General features: G+C 41.7%; 1 long non-coding RNA gene across 1 annotated transcript; it reads left to right on the top strand.

The window, feature by feature from the left end:
- The first annotated feature begins 17,591 nt into the window (after positions 1-17,591).
- LOC122025518 lies at positions 17,592-18,151 on the top strand. Its single transcript, XR_006123745.1, has 3 exons — positions 17,592-17,753; positions 17,932-18,019; positions 18,131-18,151. It is a non-coding gene; the product is annotated as an uncharacterized LOC122025518 (long non-coding RNA).
- Positions 18,152-18,374: the final 223 nt, after the last annotated feature.

The following is an 18,374-nucleotide window of genomic DNA, read 5'->3' as shown; positions in this document are numbered from 1 at the left end:
ATGACTTAGATTCTGTCTTTCCGAGACCGGAATCTAGTCAAGATCTCGACTTAGAGTTCCGAAATGGTTCTAAGTCAGATCGGTGCCTAAGTTTCCTTCCCGAGAACGCGTCCTCACAGTCAGTCCCCTCTAGTGACTTATCTTTACTTACCTGCCATATGTCAGGCCAGCCCTTCGACCCGTCTGGACTTCGTGCCAGCTATCCGGTCAGCCCGTCGACCTATTTGGACTTTGTGCCAAATGTCCGGTCAGCCCGTCGACCGGCGTTTGGACTTCGTGCCAACTATCCGGTCGGCCCGTCGACCTAGCTGGGCTTCGTGCCAGACATCAGGACAGCCCGTCGACCTGTCTGGACTTCTCCTGTACACTCGGTTAGAGTGTTAGATCAACAAGAAAACTAACTTAACCTATTTTATTATTCATCAAAACTTGGGTTAGACCGTTAGTGCTAACCGCACCAACATGAACTTCCAATATGACCAAGACACTATATTATTCTCCAAACGGATATCTCAATGCTACCCAGAATATAATCAAGCGGCTTAATGCTGAGACAGATATAAAGGCGACCGACCTTAGTACTGGTAGACCAAGATACATGCAGTATAATACACAACAGAGAAGATTATATAGAATGTAACCGAGTATCTCAGTAGAGACGACCGACTTTAAGGACTGGCCGAGATATACTTGACAGATAATATCCTAACAACCTGTCAGAATAATAACTATATGTGTTAAAGAATATTCTTCTGGAAGTTTCTTTGAGGACTATCATGTCTCCAATCAGCAGACCAATTATAACAACATATTCTTTCAATAGCTTTAGCAATAACAGAAGTTATAAATGACAAAAGAAGTATATATGTGGGTAAGGGGAACATTCCTCAGAGGATTATTGCACATCACTTAGGTTGTACACTTCCCTTTACTTAACAAACTCTGATACACTTTGCCACCTCATGATTACAGAGGTTATGTGAGATGATATATAAAGGGAGAGTTCTCTCTGTGACGAAGGTACGTCCTTTGAACATCTGTAACTCTACTCTCACGCGTAGGTTCTGTATTGTTCTTCATCCACTTGTCTAGACTTGTATTGACTTGAGCGTTCGAGGGCCTTTGCCAGAGATTCCCCCCTGGTTTCTAGGCGTTAATGTTTTTTTGGCTCGTCTCTGTGTGCGCAGGAGCAGAAAGAAGCTTCTTTGTGGAGTAAAAGGTCTTTTCCAGTCAACCACCAATCAATCATGCCAAGCACGTTATCTCTATAGTTTTCAGATAGGATCACCGATGATACGGTGCATGATAGTAGGGTCGGACATCGAACGTAGTCGGAAGTCAAGCCCACAGGGCGGTCAGAAGTCAAGCCTACGAGGCAGTCAAAAGTCAAGCTCACGTGACAGTCAGAAGTCAAGCCTATGTGGTGGTCAAAACTCCGACCTACGTGGAGGTCAAAAGTCCGGCCTACGTGGGGTGCAAAGGGCTAGGTTACAGGATGGCCTTGGTCGGGCATAAGTGGCATTTCGGAGTTAAGCCTACATGTCAAGTAGGAACTTGGAAGGTAAGACCTACAGGTTAGGATTTATAGATTTGCGACACAGGATACACGGACCAAAGCGTACAGTTCGGGATATGCAAACTAAGGACTACAGGTCAGGATTTATAGATTTATGACACAGGATACATGGACTAAAGCGTATAGGTTGGGATATGCAAACTAAGGATTACAGGTCAGGAATTGTAGATTTGCGACATAGGATACACGGACCAAAGCGTACAGGTCGGAATATGCAAACTAAGGATTACAGGTCAGGAATTGTAGACTTGCGGTACAGGGTACACGAATCAAAGCGTACAGGTCGGGATCGGATCAAAGCGTACAGGTCGGGATATGCAAACCAAGGGTTGCAGGTCCGAATATGCAGATCAAAGCGTACATGTCAGGATATGTGGAAGAAGGCTTACAGGGCGGAAGGCACAGGTCTGGACATACCGGGATAGACCGAAGGGCAAATGCAGGGTGTGACGTACAGGTCGGGAGTTGCGGGACAACAAACAAGCTAGGGAAGGCGACAGGAAAGGCAGGCCTGGGCCTACAGGTCACGATTTATAGGTACGAAGACCCAGTCTAAGGTTAATAGACCAGAGCGAACAGGCACTACACGACAAGCAAACCAGAGAATCGTAACAACCCGTCAGAGAATAATCACATCATGTCAGGGAATACGCTAACGGTCTGTGGCTCGTTGCCTTGGATCCCTTCTTAGACCTATAGAAAGATGTCATGTGTCATTCACCACCAGACAAAGCCTGACACCCGACATTCCCTGACACTCGCCAGATTCCAGAAGCATCTACTGCCATATAAAAAGGGAGGCTTTGTCTCTACGCAGGTACGCTCATTCGTCATTTCATTCTCGTCTTTTACTTTTCGTCCTTTCACTGTGCTTCTGGGGAAAAAGCACTTGACTTGAGCGTTGAAGGGTCTGACCCGAGGACTTTCTCCCTGATTCTTGGTCTCTAATGCAGAGGGGGCTTGTCTGAGTGTGCGCAGGGCCCTCGCGTCGTCATCCTCGTCACCACCCCCGTCATCCACTCGTGAAACTCTTCCGGTAGCTGCCAGATCGACCAGGCGTCTCGGCGACTTTCCGTCAGCACCAGCGACAGCACAACCAGTCTCTGTCTGACTCAGCTTCCGGACGGGATCAACCGACGAAATATATTCCATCAATATTTATTCGATGTTACCGATGGAAGTTAAATTCTTAAATTTCTAATTACATCCCTAGTTCAATCACCTTTGATACCTTATGTACCTGAAGCATTGCTTATTTTTGGACATGCAATCATCTTCACAGGGTCTCAAGTTGGAATTGTGTACAAGTGATCGAGTGGGTCTGTTATCCGATATCACAAGAATATTCCGTTAGCATGGCCTGACTGCGACAAGAGCTAAAGCGGCTACAAGTGATTGCAAAGCGGTCAACACGTTCTAGGTCCGCGATGCTACTGGTAACTCAGTCGACTGAAAGACCTTAGACGACATACGAGCCAGGATAGGCCGGACAGTACTACAAGTAAACGGCATTTCCGATCACCTCAAATCCCCCAGTGATGCTCCTAGCAGATTTCTGTTTAGCGGTCTATTCAAGGCTAGATCACTTTACAATCTTGGATTAATCAGGCCTCACACTTAAGTTTGTTCATTGTGTACATAGTTACCCTGCCATTGCTCTAGCACTCACAATGTTTCCACCCGACAAAAGGAGGAACACAAAGGAAATGAATGCAGAAGCTTTGCTTCTTTTACCTGGCACATCTAGATGGGCTTATCTCAGATCATAGCAAGGAAACAAACCTATCAGTGTAAAAAATGCTACGGTGAATATAATGTACCATGTTCATTTGAATGTGAATATCATTTTAATTCTACAACCTTTTGCCTTCCCTTCAAATTGACATGATTCCTTGTGCCGTTAAAAAATTGTGGCCGAGGTGAAGGATTTGCATTTATTTGATTAATCTTGACTGGCACAAACTGTTGGAAGACAAACGTCCGCTGAACTGACTTCACACTGGTGAAGAGGAATGGGTCATGGCTTCTGGGACTGTGAACAAATGGAAGCCAACCGAGTTGGAGCCAATCTAAAAAGAAGAAGGTGATGGCTTCTGGGACTCCCTCAGGCCAACTGACGACATTATTCGTCGTCTTTTCGGTAAAGGGGATGGCCTTCTCTCATTTTTTTCCTTCGGTTTTCGCAAAGGTGCCTCTAAAATAAATAATTTATTGCTTAGAGGTCCAAAAATGTTGTAAAAGTTTATTTATTTTGTGTAAAATATTTTTTAAAATGTTCCACCAGTATACAATCTTGTCTTCTAAAGATTTAATACGTACCTTCGTTGGAGTTAAGGATCATAAATTCCCCCATTCATTCAAGCGACAAAGACACTGAACGGGACGATGAAAAACAGAGGTCCCCATGGGAGCCATCTCTCCTTGTCTCCTCTACGATCTCTCTTAAAAATTCAATTGCAAGAGAGAGAGTGGAGAATAGATTGACACTACTCGTTTGGTTAAAGTCAGATTTGGGATCCCGAGCATGCGTACATAACATGCTCTTATTATTCTTCTATGTATAGCAGAGTAAAACGAAAATATAAAAATGCAATCCGACATCTCTATGTTCCAGTATAGTAATCTTCAGAAGCAATAAATATGTTCAAATCCATCCTGGGATGAAGCCATTACTCACAGGAGATCCTCTGCATGAAAGAAATAAAAGGATGAATCGTCAAATGTGTGCTTGCGACTGTGCTGGTCGCCATTATGAGGCCGGCGACTTTGTCGGCCGCCAGTATAAGGCCGGCAACGGTTAGCAACGATTACTGGCAGCGTGCTCGGCCGTTATCTCACTTTATCGCAAGCTCGCGATTACAAGCTTGGTTCGTCGCATACTCTTTTGTTATATTTATTTATGATTAAATTTTACTATTTTTAAATTTTTTGTATAGTATACTGTATTTGCTGCTCTTCTTCGGCTAGACTACTCTTTTTTAGGTATAATTTAATAAATTATATTTTTTTAGTTATTTTTTGTCTACTCTGAAATATATGGAAAAATAATCTAAGTTTCATGTGGTTACCTAAGTTGAATGTTCAATAGAAAGTGAACATTATATCTTATTTAACATATTAGCATTGGTGCATTTGACACCAATGGTCAAACTTAAGTTTTGATGAATGACAAGTGAATTAGATGTATTGTTGATCTAACCTTATTACCGAGTGTGCATGGTTGACTAACTTGACGGATCAAGAGGATCAAACACTAAGCAGGAAGTCCAGTCGGGATGTGAATTCCTGATTGACGAAATCTAGATGTGGGATTCTGACAGGAGGTCAGATTGTTTGATTCCTGATGGGTTGAAATCCGGATGTGTGATTCTGGTATAAAATTAGGATGTTTGATTCCCAATTGGTGAAGTCTAGATGTGTGATTCTGGCAGGAAGCTCTTGGTGGGTCAAATTGGACGTCAAGGAGGTAACTTGACATTTGGTAAGCGAAGATAAATCATTGGAGGAGAGTGACTCAGTGAGGATGCGTCCTATTTGAGAGGATAGTAGACGTCGGTCCAGTTTAGGTTCATTTTGGATCCTTAAATTGGGAGCCTTGATTAGTTCCTGGTCTTGGAAGGATAGAAACTAATTATTACTATTATTTTATCATTGTGGTAACTTTGTTTTGCAGGGTATACTTTATTTTATTTTAGACTAACACATTTTATAAGGCAAAAGGAGCACAAATGGTACTCGAGGCACCTTCAGGCGATAAAAGGTGCCTTAAGTTAGGCAATGGAAGGCGTCTTCGGGAGCTTAGAAGGCGCCTTCAGTCGGATAACGCAGAAGACTTTGACGACGATAAGAAGCTACAATTGCAGGATAATTTTTGGGGTTGAAGGGGCCTTCAGTATGGAAGGCACCTTCAACACTCAATAAAAGGAGGTTTCACCTAAAACTTCACTTCAACTTAAGTACTACTCTTCTACAAGCTTTTGTGCATCCATTCGACGCTCCAATCGCTTCAACTTCGTACTTCTACTCTACGACGCTACTGTGCTCGACTATTGCTAAGAAGCTGTCCAACACCGAACCTGATCTGATCATCTACAAGTATTGGGTAAGAAGTTATTTGTGTAATTAATTATTGCATAAAAGGAAAGTGTAGCTTGTTACACTTTTCCTATTCTCTCTTTTGTACTCGATCCCCTCTTCTGGTGGTTCCAGAAGAGGTATTTAGTAGATTACCCGTCAATAGGTCTGCGAGACCTAGGTCTTGGAGTAGGAGTCGCTAAAGGCTCCGAACAAAGTAAAAAATTGAACGTGTGCATTTTTACTTGTTTTTTTGTTATTCCGCTGCACTTCTACTTAGTTTTAAAAAGTATAAAAGATAAGTTTTTTAAAATCATATGATTCACCCTCCCCTCCCTCTCTTACATGTGTCTCGATCTAACAAGTGATATTAAAGCAAGGTTTTGCTCTGAATTGGTGCAACCACCAATCAAGCCGGGGGAATTGTTTTATTTATTTATTTTTTTGGATTTCAATTTTTCATATTTTATTTGAATTGGTAAAGTTTACCTCTTCAAATAATCCTTTCCTGTTTGATTTTTACTCAAAGTTGGTGCAACACCACTCGAGTTGTGTCCTAGTCTTGGGACATTTTTTTCCTCATCTTTTTGCAAGATAATTCAAATAGCCCAACTCGAAGGATACAGTATGTTGTAGGATCGAAAAGAATTTAGATATCTCCACAATAGCATGATATTGTCCACTTTGGGCCTAAGCCCTCATGGTTTTGCTCTTGGGCTCTACCCAAAAGGCCTTATGCCAATGGAAATATCTTTTTCTTTATAAACCCATGATCTTTCCCATGTGTTTTCAATGTGGGACTATGTTTGCAACCTTATAACACCAACAATCCCCCCCTCAAACAAAAGACTACAAGCTTCCCATGTCCGATCCTCGATCCACCAGGTCTTCCTGCCCCTCGGTCCACCCTACCTACTAGGGCTTGGACTTCCTGCCTGGTGTCTGGTCCTCTTGATCCGAACATAGGAGCCCCCACTTTCTTTGTTCGAAGTCAATATTGTACTCACATGGCTCAATCAGACCATAGCTCTTATGCACAGTCGGTGGTTAAACCTTCTGGCAGTCCGGGCTCTGATACCAATTGTATGATCGAAAAGAATTTAGATATCTCCACAATAGCATGATATTGTCCACTTTGGCCTAAGTCCTCATGGTTTTGCTCTTGGGCTCTACCCAAAAGGCCTCATGCCAATGGAGATATCTTTCTCTTTATAAACCCATGATCTTTCCCATGTGTTTTCAATGTGGGACTATATTTGCAACCTTACAACACCAACAATCCTAAGTTTTGGTAATGGCAAAGGATTCAAAGTAAAGGTTATGTTGTGATCTAACAAGTCTGTTTAAATGTTTCAGGAAAAGTCCTAGCTGTGGTTAAGCAAGTGAAAACCCTAGGGGATGGTAACCATAGGTCATAGGGGGTGGTAACACTATGAGGAAAGTCTTGGTGGGACGAGTGCTTCAGGAAAAAGTCCTAGGGGGGGGGTAACTCTAGGTGGAAAGTCCTGGTGTCTCGGACCAGGTGAAAGACTGGACCAGCCGGGAAGCGGAAGTCCAGCAGAAAGTCCGGAAGCATCGAGCACCAAGCAAAAGTCCAGTCGATTTGGAGGATTGCACTGGCAACAGGTAAATCTCTTGAGTGTAGTAGGTGAGGACGCGTTCCCCGTAGAGGGAACAGTAGGCGTCGGGTCGACTTAGGGTTTTCGGTTGGAAATCTGAAGTCAGACTCGGACAGTCGGAAGACTGTCAAACTTTAATTCATTATTATTATTGTGCACTAACTCTGTGTTACAGGTACTCTGGACTAACGCATTTTGCAGGTACCAAAAAACACAAGCTAAGTTTAGATGTACAGTGTTTGAGGCACCTCCATGGGGCTTGGAGGCGCCTCGGGTGTGAGCCAGCTTCTGCCAGCGCAGCTCAGTGGAGGCGCCTTGGACCGGGCTTTGAAGGCGCCTTGGAGAGCACAGAAGGCGCCTTGAAAGGATAAGTCATGACCAGTTCAGGCTTTATCCACGCGGGCGACTCGGCCATCTTGGAGGTGCCTTGGATGGCTTCAAGGCGCCTTGAACACCCTTTATAAGCAGCAATCGACCAGCAGCTCATAACAACTGCTCCTAAGCGATTTTCTTACGACAAGCTGCAAACTCAACAACCCCGAAGTGCTGTAGCAACATCCCGACGACCCGGAACTCCCAATTCGCTATTTTTAAGTGTTGTTGGTATACTTTAACTTCTGTTTATTGTACTTAATATGTAGTATTTTTGAACTTATAGTTGTTGCCCACCGAAAGCGGTCAACGACCGCAGGCCTTCGAGTAGGAGTCGAGATAGGTTCCGAACGAAGTAACCTCTCGTGTCTTTTGTGAGTTTGTGCATTTTTATTTCCGCTGCTTTATAACTCGATAGTTTTACGAATTCGAAACAGTGAAAGCCACGAGCGTTATTCACCCCCCCTCTAGCACTTTCGATCCAACAATTGGTATCAGAGCGGGGTCATTTTTGTAGGACCGATGCGGCCGGCTAAAAGGGGGGGTTGAATAGCCCTGAAAAATCAAACACAACCCTTTCTCGTACGATTAAGCTAACACATAAAAAATAGATTAAACAGAAAATAAAGCATAAAAACGAGGCACCGAATTTGACTTGGTTACAACCGGGGAGGTTGTTAATCCAAGGATGAAGATCGCACTAAGAGCTCCTTCAGGCGGAGAAGCCTCGTTTACAGCAGTGTAAGCACAAAAAGACAGAAGCTAATCTAAACAGTGGAAGCACACAAGTGTTGTTTACAATTTCTGAACTGATGAAGAGCTTCTGGACCAAGGCTATATTTATAGCCTTGGTCGGGGCGCCTGGAAGGGTTCCGGGCGCCCTGGGGGGGATAAAGTTTTATCCCCCAACGTTCAGATCGCGTAAATCGCGATCTTGGTCAAAATCAGGGTCCGGGCGCCCGGAAGCATTCCGGGTGCCCCGGACAGATCCGGGCGCCTGGATTGGTTCCGGGCGCCCCGGAGCAAAAAGTCAACTACGGTTGACTTTTTGTCCGGGACCACTTCTCCGTTAAGTCCCCGTTTCGGTCCAGGTCTTCTGCTCCGGATCCGCTTGATTGGGTGATCTCTGACATCCGGAATAGGGCTCACCCGAACCCATCTTCCGGTCTTCTCGAGCGTGCTTCCCTCCGGCTTCTCGTCCCTCGGAATTGCCGCGTGTCCCTTCTCGTCCACCAGCGTACTCATCCGCAGACTTCGTCCCTTGATCGCACCCCGTGCCGACCTTCGCGCTAGCTGTCTTCCGCTCCGGCTTTCGTACCTCGGAACTATCGCGCGCACTTCCTTCTCGTTCGCCGGTGTACTCTTCCGCAGCGCCTCGTCCCTCGGATGCACCGCATGCCGTCCTTCTCGCTAGCTGCGTCTTCCGCTCGAGTACCTGTGCTCCTGCACACTTAGACACAAGGTTAGAAAACAACAGAACCTAACTTAACTTGTTGATCACACCAAAACCAACCTTGGGGTTCCAACAATCTCCCCCTTTTTGGTGTGATCAACCCAAGTTAAGCTAGTGTTAACTAGACAAAAAATAAACTAACTAAATTTACAATTTAGTGCACAAAGATAGAAAAAAAATAGTTTTAGGCTACCTCCCCCTAGACTTATACTTATCCTTCTCCCCCTTTGATCACAAAAAAAAATGGGGTTCCAAAAAAATCTAAGGGTTAAGACTTAGAAAATTTTGAAAAGCTACCTTAAAAAAAAAAAATTCTAAGTCAAAAAGATTCTAAGTTAGAAAAAGAATTTTACAATTTATTTATTTATTTTAAGATTTTAACTTAGGAAAAAATAGTTTTTGAAAATTTTTCTAAACACTCAAAGTAAGAGTTATTTTTGAAAATAGAATTAAAAAAAATTATTTAAAAAAAATTTAAGTCAAAATTTTGAACCATGTTTGAATAACTTTTTAAAGCATTAAATAATTCTAGTATTAATGCTTTATTAATTAAACATTTATTTCAATATTTGGCTTCCAGGGAGTGGCGAGGCACTAGGCCTTCTTGGTTATTGGAGCAACAACCACTTTCTAGTCAAAGCCCATAAAAAATTTTTTGTTTAATTTTCTCACTTAAAGCGCTAACTTTGATTTTAAAATTTACACTAAGCAAGATTTAGGAACCCAATAAAGGTTCCAACCTACTGGATTAACTAAAAATTTCTTAGGGACATATTTTCTAGAGATATTTTTAATTTGTCCCTGGTGATATCTATAATACCAATTCAAATTATTGAACCTTCTAAAATTAGTTTTAGATGAGCAAGCAGAGTTTTTCAAGTTTTCTACTTGAATTTTTAAATTTTGAATTTCTAATTTTAATTTTTAATTTTTTAAATTTGATTTATCTAGCATTTCTAACGGACAAGATGTAGCTAATATTGCTTTTAAATCTTTATTTTCATTTTCTAATTTGCAGCAATCTTTTGTTAAAATTTTAATGAATTTAAACATTTTATTAGGAGGAAGAGATCATACCTCACTTACCTTGTCGATCTCGTTGTCGGTTTCTCCCCCTGAACTGCTGCTCTCTTCGGACGTGGCTCCCCCTTCATTGATGCTTTCGATGCTCATTTCGGAAGAGCTTGATTCGCAGTCGTCGTCTTGATGACTCGCCATTAACGCGAGCCCGGAGAACTCCTCGACTTCTGATTCCGACGACGTATCGTCCCACGTCGCTTTTAGGGCCTTGCGCTTTTGGATAGGCTTCTTACCCTTGTCTTTCTCGTTGTTCTTCAGTTTAGGGCAATTGTCCTTGACGTGCCCTTCTTCATCGCAATGGTAGCAGTGGATGATTCTTTTCTTTCTTCCCTGCGGATGGTTAGATTTCCTAGATTTACAAATATTTTTAAATCGTCTTACCATCATTATCATTTCCTCGTCGTCGAGAGAAGATTCTGACTCAGGTTCGTCTCTCGAAGCTTTAAGGGCGACATTATTCTTGGGCTCCTTCAGACCTGCACATCTTGACTCATGCACTTCAAAAGTTGAAAAGAATTCGTCTAATGAAATTTTTTCTAGATCTTTTGAAATGTAAAAGACATCTACTAGTGATGCCCATTTTGAGTTTCTAGGAAAGGAATTTAGGGCATACCTTAGCGAATCTCGGTTACTTACCTCTTCTCCGAGATTCGTAAGTCTGGTGATGAGTTCCTGAATCCTCGAGTGTAGATGTGCAATTGTTTCACCTTCTTCAAATCGGAGGTTTGTAAGCTGGTTACGAAGTAAATCCCGTCTTGCAAGTTTGGCTTCGGATGTTCCTTCGTGTAACTCAAGGAATTTCTCCCAAAGCTCCTTTGCCGAGTTGTAGGTACCGACTCGATTGACTTCTTGTGTTGGAAGTACACTTAGCAGATGAAATTCTGCTTTCTTGTTTGCCACGTGGTCAGCCTGCTCCTTCTTTGACCATTGATTTCTTGCTTTGCCCTCTGGTGCTTCATAGCCAAATTCCATTGTTAGTAATAAATCATAATCTGTTTCAAGAAATACCTCCATTCGCTTTTTCCAGCTAGCGAAGTCCCCTTCGAATTTTGGTGCGTGGATGTTGGATCCGGCCATCTTGTTGCTTCGTTCGGCGGTTAGTCCTCCTGAAGCGCCTCGGCTCTGATACCACTTGTAGGACCGATGCGGCCGGCTAGAAGGGGGGGGGTTGAATAGCCCTGAAAAATCAAACACAACCCTTTCTCGTACGATTAAGCTAACACATAAAAAATAGATTAAACAGAAAATAAAGCATAAAAACGAGGCACCGAATTTGACTTGGTTATAACCGGGGAGGTTGTTAATCCAAGGATGAAGATCGCACTAAGAGCTCCTTCAGGTGGAGAAGCCTCGTTTACAGCAGTGTAAGCACAGAAAGACAGAAGCTAATCTAAACAGTGGAAGCACACAAGTGTTGTTTACAATTTCTGAACTGATGAAGAGATTCTGGACCAAGGCTATATTTATAGCCTTGGTCGGGGCGCCTGTGAGGGTTCCGGGCGCCCTGGGGGGGATAAAGTTTTATCCCCCAACGTTCAGATCGCGTAATCACGATCTTGGTCAAAATCAGGGTCCGGGCGCCCTGGAGCAAAAAGTCAACTACGGTTGACTTTTTGTCCGGGACCACTTCTCCGTTAAGTCCCTGTTTCGGTCCGGGTCTTCTGCTCCGGATCCGCTTGATTGGGTGATCTCTGACATCCTGAATAGGGCTCACCCGAACCCATCTTCCGGTCTTCTCGAGCGTGCTTCCCTCCGGCTTCTCGTCCCTCGGAATTGCCGCGTGTCCCTTCTCGTCCACCAGCGTACTCATCCGCAGACTTCGTCCATTGATCGCACCCCGTGCCGACCTTCGCGCTAGTTGCGTCTCTTGCTCCCCGAGCAATCTTCCGCTCCGGCTTTCGTACCTCGGAACCATCGCGCGCACTTCCTTCTCGTCCGCCGGTGTACTCTTCCGCAGCGCCTCGTCCCTCGGACGCACCGCGTCCCATCCTTCTCGCTAGCTGCGTCTTCCGCTCGAGTACCTGTGCTGCTGCACACTTAGACACAAGGTTAAAAAACAACAGAACCTAACTTAACTTGTTGATCACACCAAAACCAACCTTGGGGTTCCAACAGTTTTGAATCAGTGCAACCACTATTCAAAACATTTTTTTTCGTGGTATTTTCAGATTTTTCGAAGTCAAATTAGAATTAGCTTAATAGCTACATTCTAATTGTTTTATCGAATCGATTTTGCTCGAGGTTGGTACAATACCACTCGAGCTCGTTTTCCCTTCTTTCTCCCGCACTACTAATCCAAGACCCAGTCTTGGAACCGGTTTTATTGTTTTTGTCATTCAGGATTTTAAATGGCCCAACAAGAAGGTTTCAGCACCGTTCGCCCCCCACTTTTTTCCAGAGAAGACTTCGGATATTGGAAGGGGCGAATGGAAACCTTCCTCAAGACACAATTCGACGCGTGGATGATAATCAAGACCGGACTACAACTACCATCCGACGAAGAAGGCAAGCCAACACCCTGCGAAAAATGGGAACCGTCCCTAATCAAGAAGGTGGAAGCTGATACCAGAGCAACCTGCACCCTCCAATGCGGACTGACCAAGGAGGAACTCAACAGAGTTGGACCATTCTCCAACGCAAAAGAGCTTTGGGAGAAGCTGATCGAACTCCACGAGGGAACCTCCGACACAAAAGTAAGTAAACGTGACTTGTTGCTTAATAAATTGTATAACCTAAAAATGCAGGAAGATGAGACGGCCTGCCAACTCCACGCACGTATACAAGACATCCTCAACTCCCTCCACGCAATCGGTCAAAAGGTCGAGAATAGGGACATCATAAGGTATTGACTCAACTCTTTCCCTAGGAGTACATTGTGGGCATCAATGGTAGATGTCTACAAAGTCTCCAAAGATTTATCTTCAATTAGATTAGACGAGCTATTTTCAGAATTCGAACTTCATGAGCAGACTAATACACAGCCTTCCGAGAAAGGAATTGCTTTGCTTACAGGTACCGGTGGAGCTCGCAAATCAAGATCACGTCGAAGAACGTAACCGAACAAGAAGCCAAGAAGCAGAGAAGGAAGAAGGCCCTGAAGGCGACATGGGATGAATCTTCCTCAGAAGACGACGACGATGAACTCGATCAAATGAATTTACTTGCGCTGATGGCTCGGGACCAAATCAACCTATCCGAGAGTGAGAGCGAGTCGGAGGCCGAGTCTGAGCAAAGCCACGGATCTGTATCCGTTTCCGAAGGGCCCGATCCCTCTGTAAGTATCTCTCGACTCAATAATTTAGTTAATTATTTGTTACGAAAGTTAGCTAAATCAAACCTTAGAGTCAAGTCACTTCTAAAGGAAGTAGAAGTCCTTAAAGAAGTGACTAACTCTGAATCTTTGACTGAACCAGTTCAGACTGGAAACTTAACTCAAGTCCAAAAACTTGTAGAAGAGAATTCCAGCCTGAAAATTCAAGTCAAGGATCTGGAGAAAACACTAGAACGATTTTCTTTAGGTTCCAAGAATCTTGACCTAATTCTTGGAACACAAAGAGCCGTTTATAATAGAACTGGTCTAGGATTTAAACCAAAGAAAAAATATAAATCTTATTTATCTCTTGTACAAAGAGCAAATATAAAAACACTCCAAGCATGGGTCTCCAAGTCCAAATTGATTAATCAAGTTGGACTTGGTCAATATTGGATCTCGAAAGATCAAATACACTACCTCGATAGACCATATCGAGACTATGATCCAGGGGGAGCAAAAAGAAAGACGATATTAATAAAACGAACATAATTAAAAATTCAAAATTTAATTAAAACGAACATAATTAAAAATTCAAAATTCAAAATTCAATTAAAAATTAAAAATTCAATTAAAAATTCAAAATTCAATTAAAAATTCGAAATTAAATTAAAATTTTGAAATTTGAAATTAAATTAAAAATTCAAAATTCAATTAAAAATTTAAAATTAAAATTAAAAACTCAAAATTCGAAACTCAATTCGAAATTAATTCAAAATTAAAAGTAAAATTCAACTTAAATCAAATAAAAATAGAAGGAGGATCCAGAATAGCTGGCAACCCCAACTAAACTACCCGACTGGGTAACCGAACTTAATCTACCCGACAGGGTAACCGAACTCTACCTACCCGGCAAGGTAAATAGGGTTAGATTAAAATAGGCTAGGTTTAACTTGACCCACGGTACTAGTGAAATATTGGATGATAGTACGTTGGGGAAACTTAGTCATCGCATGTCTAGGAAGATATGGCTTCGACCTGGTGCATTTGGCTAAGTGAAACTGACCGAAGCTACCCTCTATGGATCATAACCAGTTAGACCAAGGTTTAGTACTAAGTTCAATGGGTAGGACTATTTGGAAAACCTCGAAGGCATGGTTACTTTAATGATGTCCGTGTGACTCACCATAGCCCAGAAGTTTATCCAAAGAACGTCTACTTGTTGAACACAAAACTAAACCTAAATCTAACACCAAGTTAAACAAAACCCTTAAATTGAAACTAATTCATCTCACAAAATTATAGGATTCCCTGATTAAAAATTTAGATCATGTGAGATGACTAAGTAATTAAAATTAAATCAAAATTTAACTCGTAATTAAAATTAATCAAACTTAATTATTTTTAATCAAACTTAATTATTTTCAAAATTAATCAAACTTAATTATTTCCAAAATTAATCAAACTTAATCACTTCAATTTCTTTTCATCAAATAGAGTCCAATTCAAACAATTTATGTGTAGGAACATAAAGAATTGGATCAATGGATGTTAGATAGTGGATGCTGCAGACACATGACTGGAGATAAATTAAAGTTCACAAAGCTCAAACTAAAGAATTTAGGGTTTGTTGCATTCGGCAACGACGACAAACTTAAGGTAATCGGAAGAGGTAACATCGAACTTAGTTCCGATTTTATTATTCGAAAAGTTCTATTAGTTGAAAACTTCAATTTTAATCTTCTAAGTATAAGTAGTACAAGAAAAACCCTCATAGACATCGATGGAACAACATCTGTTTTAAACAAATTTCGATGTCTTTGAGTATTTTACATCTGTTTTTTCAAAAACTGGTGTCTATGAGCTCAGATTTTCACTCATAGACATCGGTTTTTTTAGCCAATGTCTATGAGCGCCTTTTTTTCGTTAATAGACATCGATTTTAACAACGGTTTTTAAAACCTGGTCTATACTAGCTTCCTTGTTCTATCTACGAAATTGGATAGTAAAAATCCGTTGTTAAAAGTGGTGTTAATGAACCAAAATAAAATAATTTAATTTTCCCACCAATACTTAACCAAAATTTGCAACACTTCACTCTTCTCTCCAAACCTAAACCACCTATATCGTGCCATCCACCGCATATCGTCGTCACGCCGCCACCACTTTCCTCCTCGCTGCTGTCGTCCAACAATCTTTCTCAGCCTCATCTCCCTCTTCCCCTTCCTGTTGCTCGAGTATTTATGTAAACATAAGCACTGAAACATTTCACCGCTTCCCATTTTTGTTGTGCCCACTATTCCCCCTATCGTCGCTACTGTGCTTCCACGATCGGGTCTTTATTTCCTTGCAGGCATCTCAGCTTCGGAGACGAAGAGCACTTGCTTCATCCCATCACTGACGAGACTCCGCATCTGCCTCCTTCCAGGTACGTAGTCGAACCTTGGTCTCCCCATCACTAGATGTTAGGGTTTCTATCCTTCGACCCCTCCTTCCAGGTACGCAGTTGTCTTGCTTCCCTCAGCATCGCCTCTAACCCCCTAATAATCGGGCCACCGCCACTTCGCTAGTAGCTTTGGCTCTCGTCTCGGAGCCCTTCCGCAAGCGTCGCAACCTTTGCTACGCCGTCCTCAAAGACAATGCCCCTCCGAAGGAAATGCCGCAACAAGGTCCAGGAGAGGGAGTCAGCACAACTATTGAAGAAAGGCCTGGTGCATTCTCTACTTCTCCTTCATCTTCCAGATAATTCGAAGTTTAGTTTCAATTCCCAATCGGCATCGTCTTATCCTTCTGTTAAAGTTAATTTGTTGGTTTGTTAATAATGTTACCATTGAACAACATTATTATTGCAATTTATCTGTGTTCGAGCTTTTTGGATGAAGTTGCCCTAAATCTCCCTTTCTAATGTCTGGATGCAAGGTTGCTGATGGATATGGTAATATGTTGGTATGTGATTGCCTGGACCATTTTTTCTTAATAATTTTTTATGAGTAGAAATCTTTTCTAGAGACATCTACAATTTAAAATCTTTTCTAGAGACATCTACAATTTAAATTTAACTTCTTGTAAGAAAATAATTTGAACTTCAATTTGAGTATGCTAATCTTTATCTTCTATACAAGAAACTCTATTTAGTCTATTTTCAGTATTTTAACAATTTTTGTTTTCATTCAGATAACTACAATTGGAATAAATACTGAATGGGGTTTGTTGATGGCTAATATTTCAGAGGATACTGGTGGAGAAACTCCACTGTTGGTTTTTTCTGAATTGTGAATTCTATTTTAGGCCCCGTGCAAATTTTTCTATCAAGCCTATTTTTTTTTCTTGCTTTCTGTTATAGGCACGCTTGAATGGTGTTGTTACTTTCATTGGCATAGTAGGGCTAACTATAGATGCTGGTGTTCTAGTAGTCCTGCTGGTTATGTAAGCAACATTCTTCTCCACTTTATAATAACATTTTGTAATTCTCATTTGTCCTCCCTATGTTTCAGATACTTTACTGGACACGCAAAGAATCAGGATGGATCTGTTCAATTCATAAAGGGACAGACAGGTATAAAGACTACTATAAATGGAGCCATCAAAATCTGATCACAAGGATTCACTTCCAACAATTGTAAAAATACAATATCTGATCTTTCATTTGATTTCCTCTAGTTCTACAAAGTTTCTGTCTTGTTGAAAGAACAGCCTTGAATTTATTGAGTTTGTTCTTAGAAATGATTTCATAAGCCTAGCTCGAAGAGGATAAAGTTTGAAATTCGTGTTGACTAGTTTGCATTTTAGCTATTTTTCTCTTGAAATAAAAACTTGTTTTGATGTTAATGTATCATTGGAAATCATATAAATGAATTGATGTTACTCATCTTTATCTAGTTCAATGCAGCAAAAGGCGAAATCCTCACCCTCAGGGCCCCCACCGACCGGACCCACGGTCATTGTGAGGGAGGTAAATCGCAGCACCCGAGCTAACATGGGACGGACCGAGTGGGATACAGGGATAGGAGATTTATTCCCCCGTTACCACTGAGTTTCGACCCGATGACCTCATTCATCATCTTTATCTAGTTCAATTGCAGCTCATTCATCTTTATCTTTTATCTAGTTCATCTTTATCTAGTTCAATTGCAGCAAAAGATGAAACCCTCGCCCCAAGGTGCAGGAGATTGTACAGGGTGCAAGAGAAACGCTTTGTTGCTTGAAGCCAGAACATTTGTCGCTGATGCGTTGGGCTTTCACCTTCTCAAAGACCTTGTGTGTGTTTGCATTACTTGGTTATATCGACGCCATTGTGCTTGCTATGATTGCTGAGAATTAATAGCGGTGGTAAGTTCCTGGACGATAGAGGTCAAACTACCACTTGTGCATTTTTCTGCAATCTACACTACGGTGAAATACTGCTTTAGATGCTTATTTCATAGCTGCAGAGTAGGTTTGCCCTCTTTCATGACTATTTGCCTTTTAATGGCTATTGAGATGCTTCATTGTGTTGCGTAAATGACAGGGAGGTGCAACACATGTCGATATAGCTTGTGACCGAGAATTGGTAAAGCTTGCTCTGGATTTGATGTCTCTACCAGTAATTCTTGCGCGTAATCTTATTTTCAAGGGTTTCATTATAGCATTTTTGGTGCATCAGTTTGTCAAACAAATGAGTGCAAATACCACAACTCTTCTTTCTTATGATGATCTTGTTCTTGCAGATTTGTGTTTCCTCTGTGGACTCTTTGACATTTCCTTTTGTAGTGGAAGCAGGTGTCCAAATGGTTAGGATGTGTACAATATCTATTATCTTTTGACGTTATAAGAAAAATATTTGTGTAATTTGTGGATACGGACTTGATGTGTATAATATCTATTATCTTTTTATATTGTAAGAATAATATTTATGTGTTGGTTACATGGATATTGACTTGGTGTGTTTGGATACACCGATGTATAATAATA

Source organism: Zingiber officinale, chromosome 9B (genome assembly GCF_018446385.1).
Source record: "Zingiber officinale cultivar Zhangliang chromosome 9B, Zo_v1.1, whole genome shotgun sequence".
NCBI lineage: Eukaryota > Viridiplantae > Streptophyta > Magnoliopsida > Zingiberales > Zingiberaceae > Zingiber > Zingiber officinale.
This window is presented reverse-complemented; position numbering and strand designations above follow the sequence as displayed.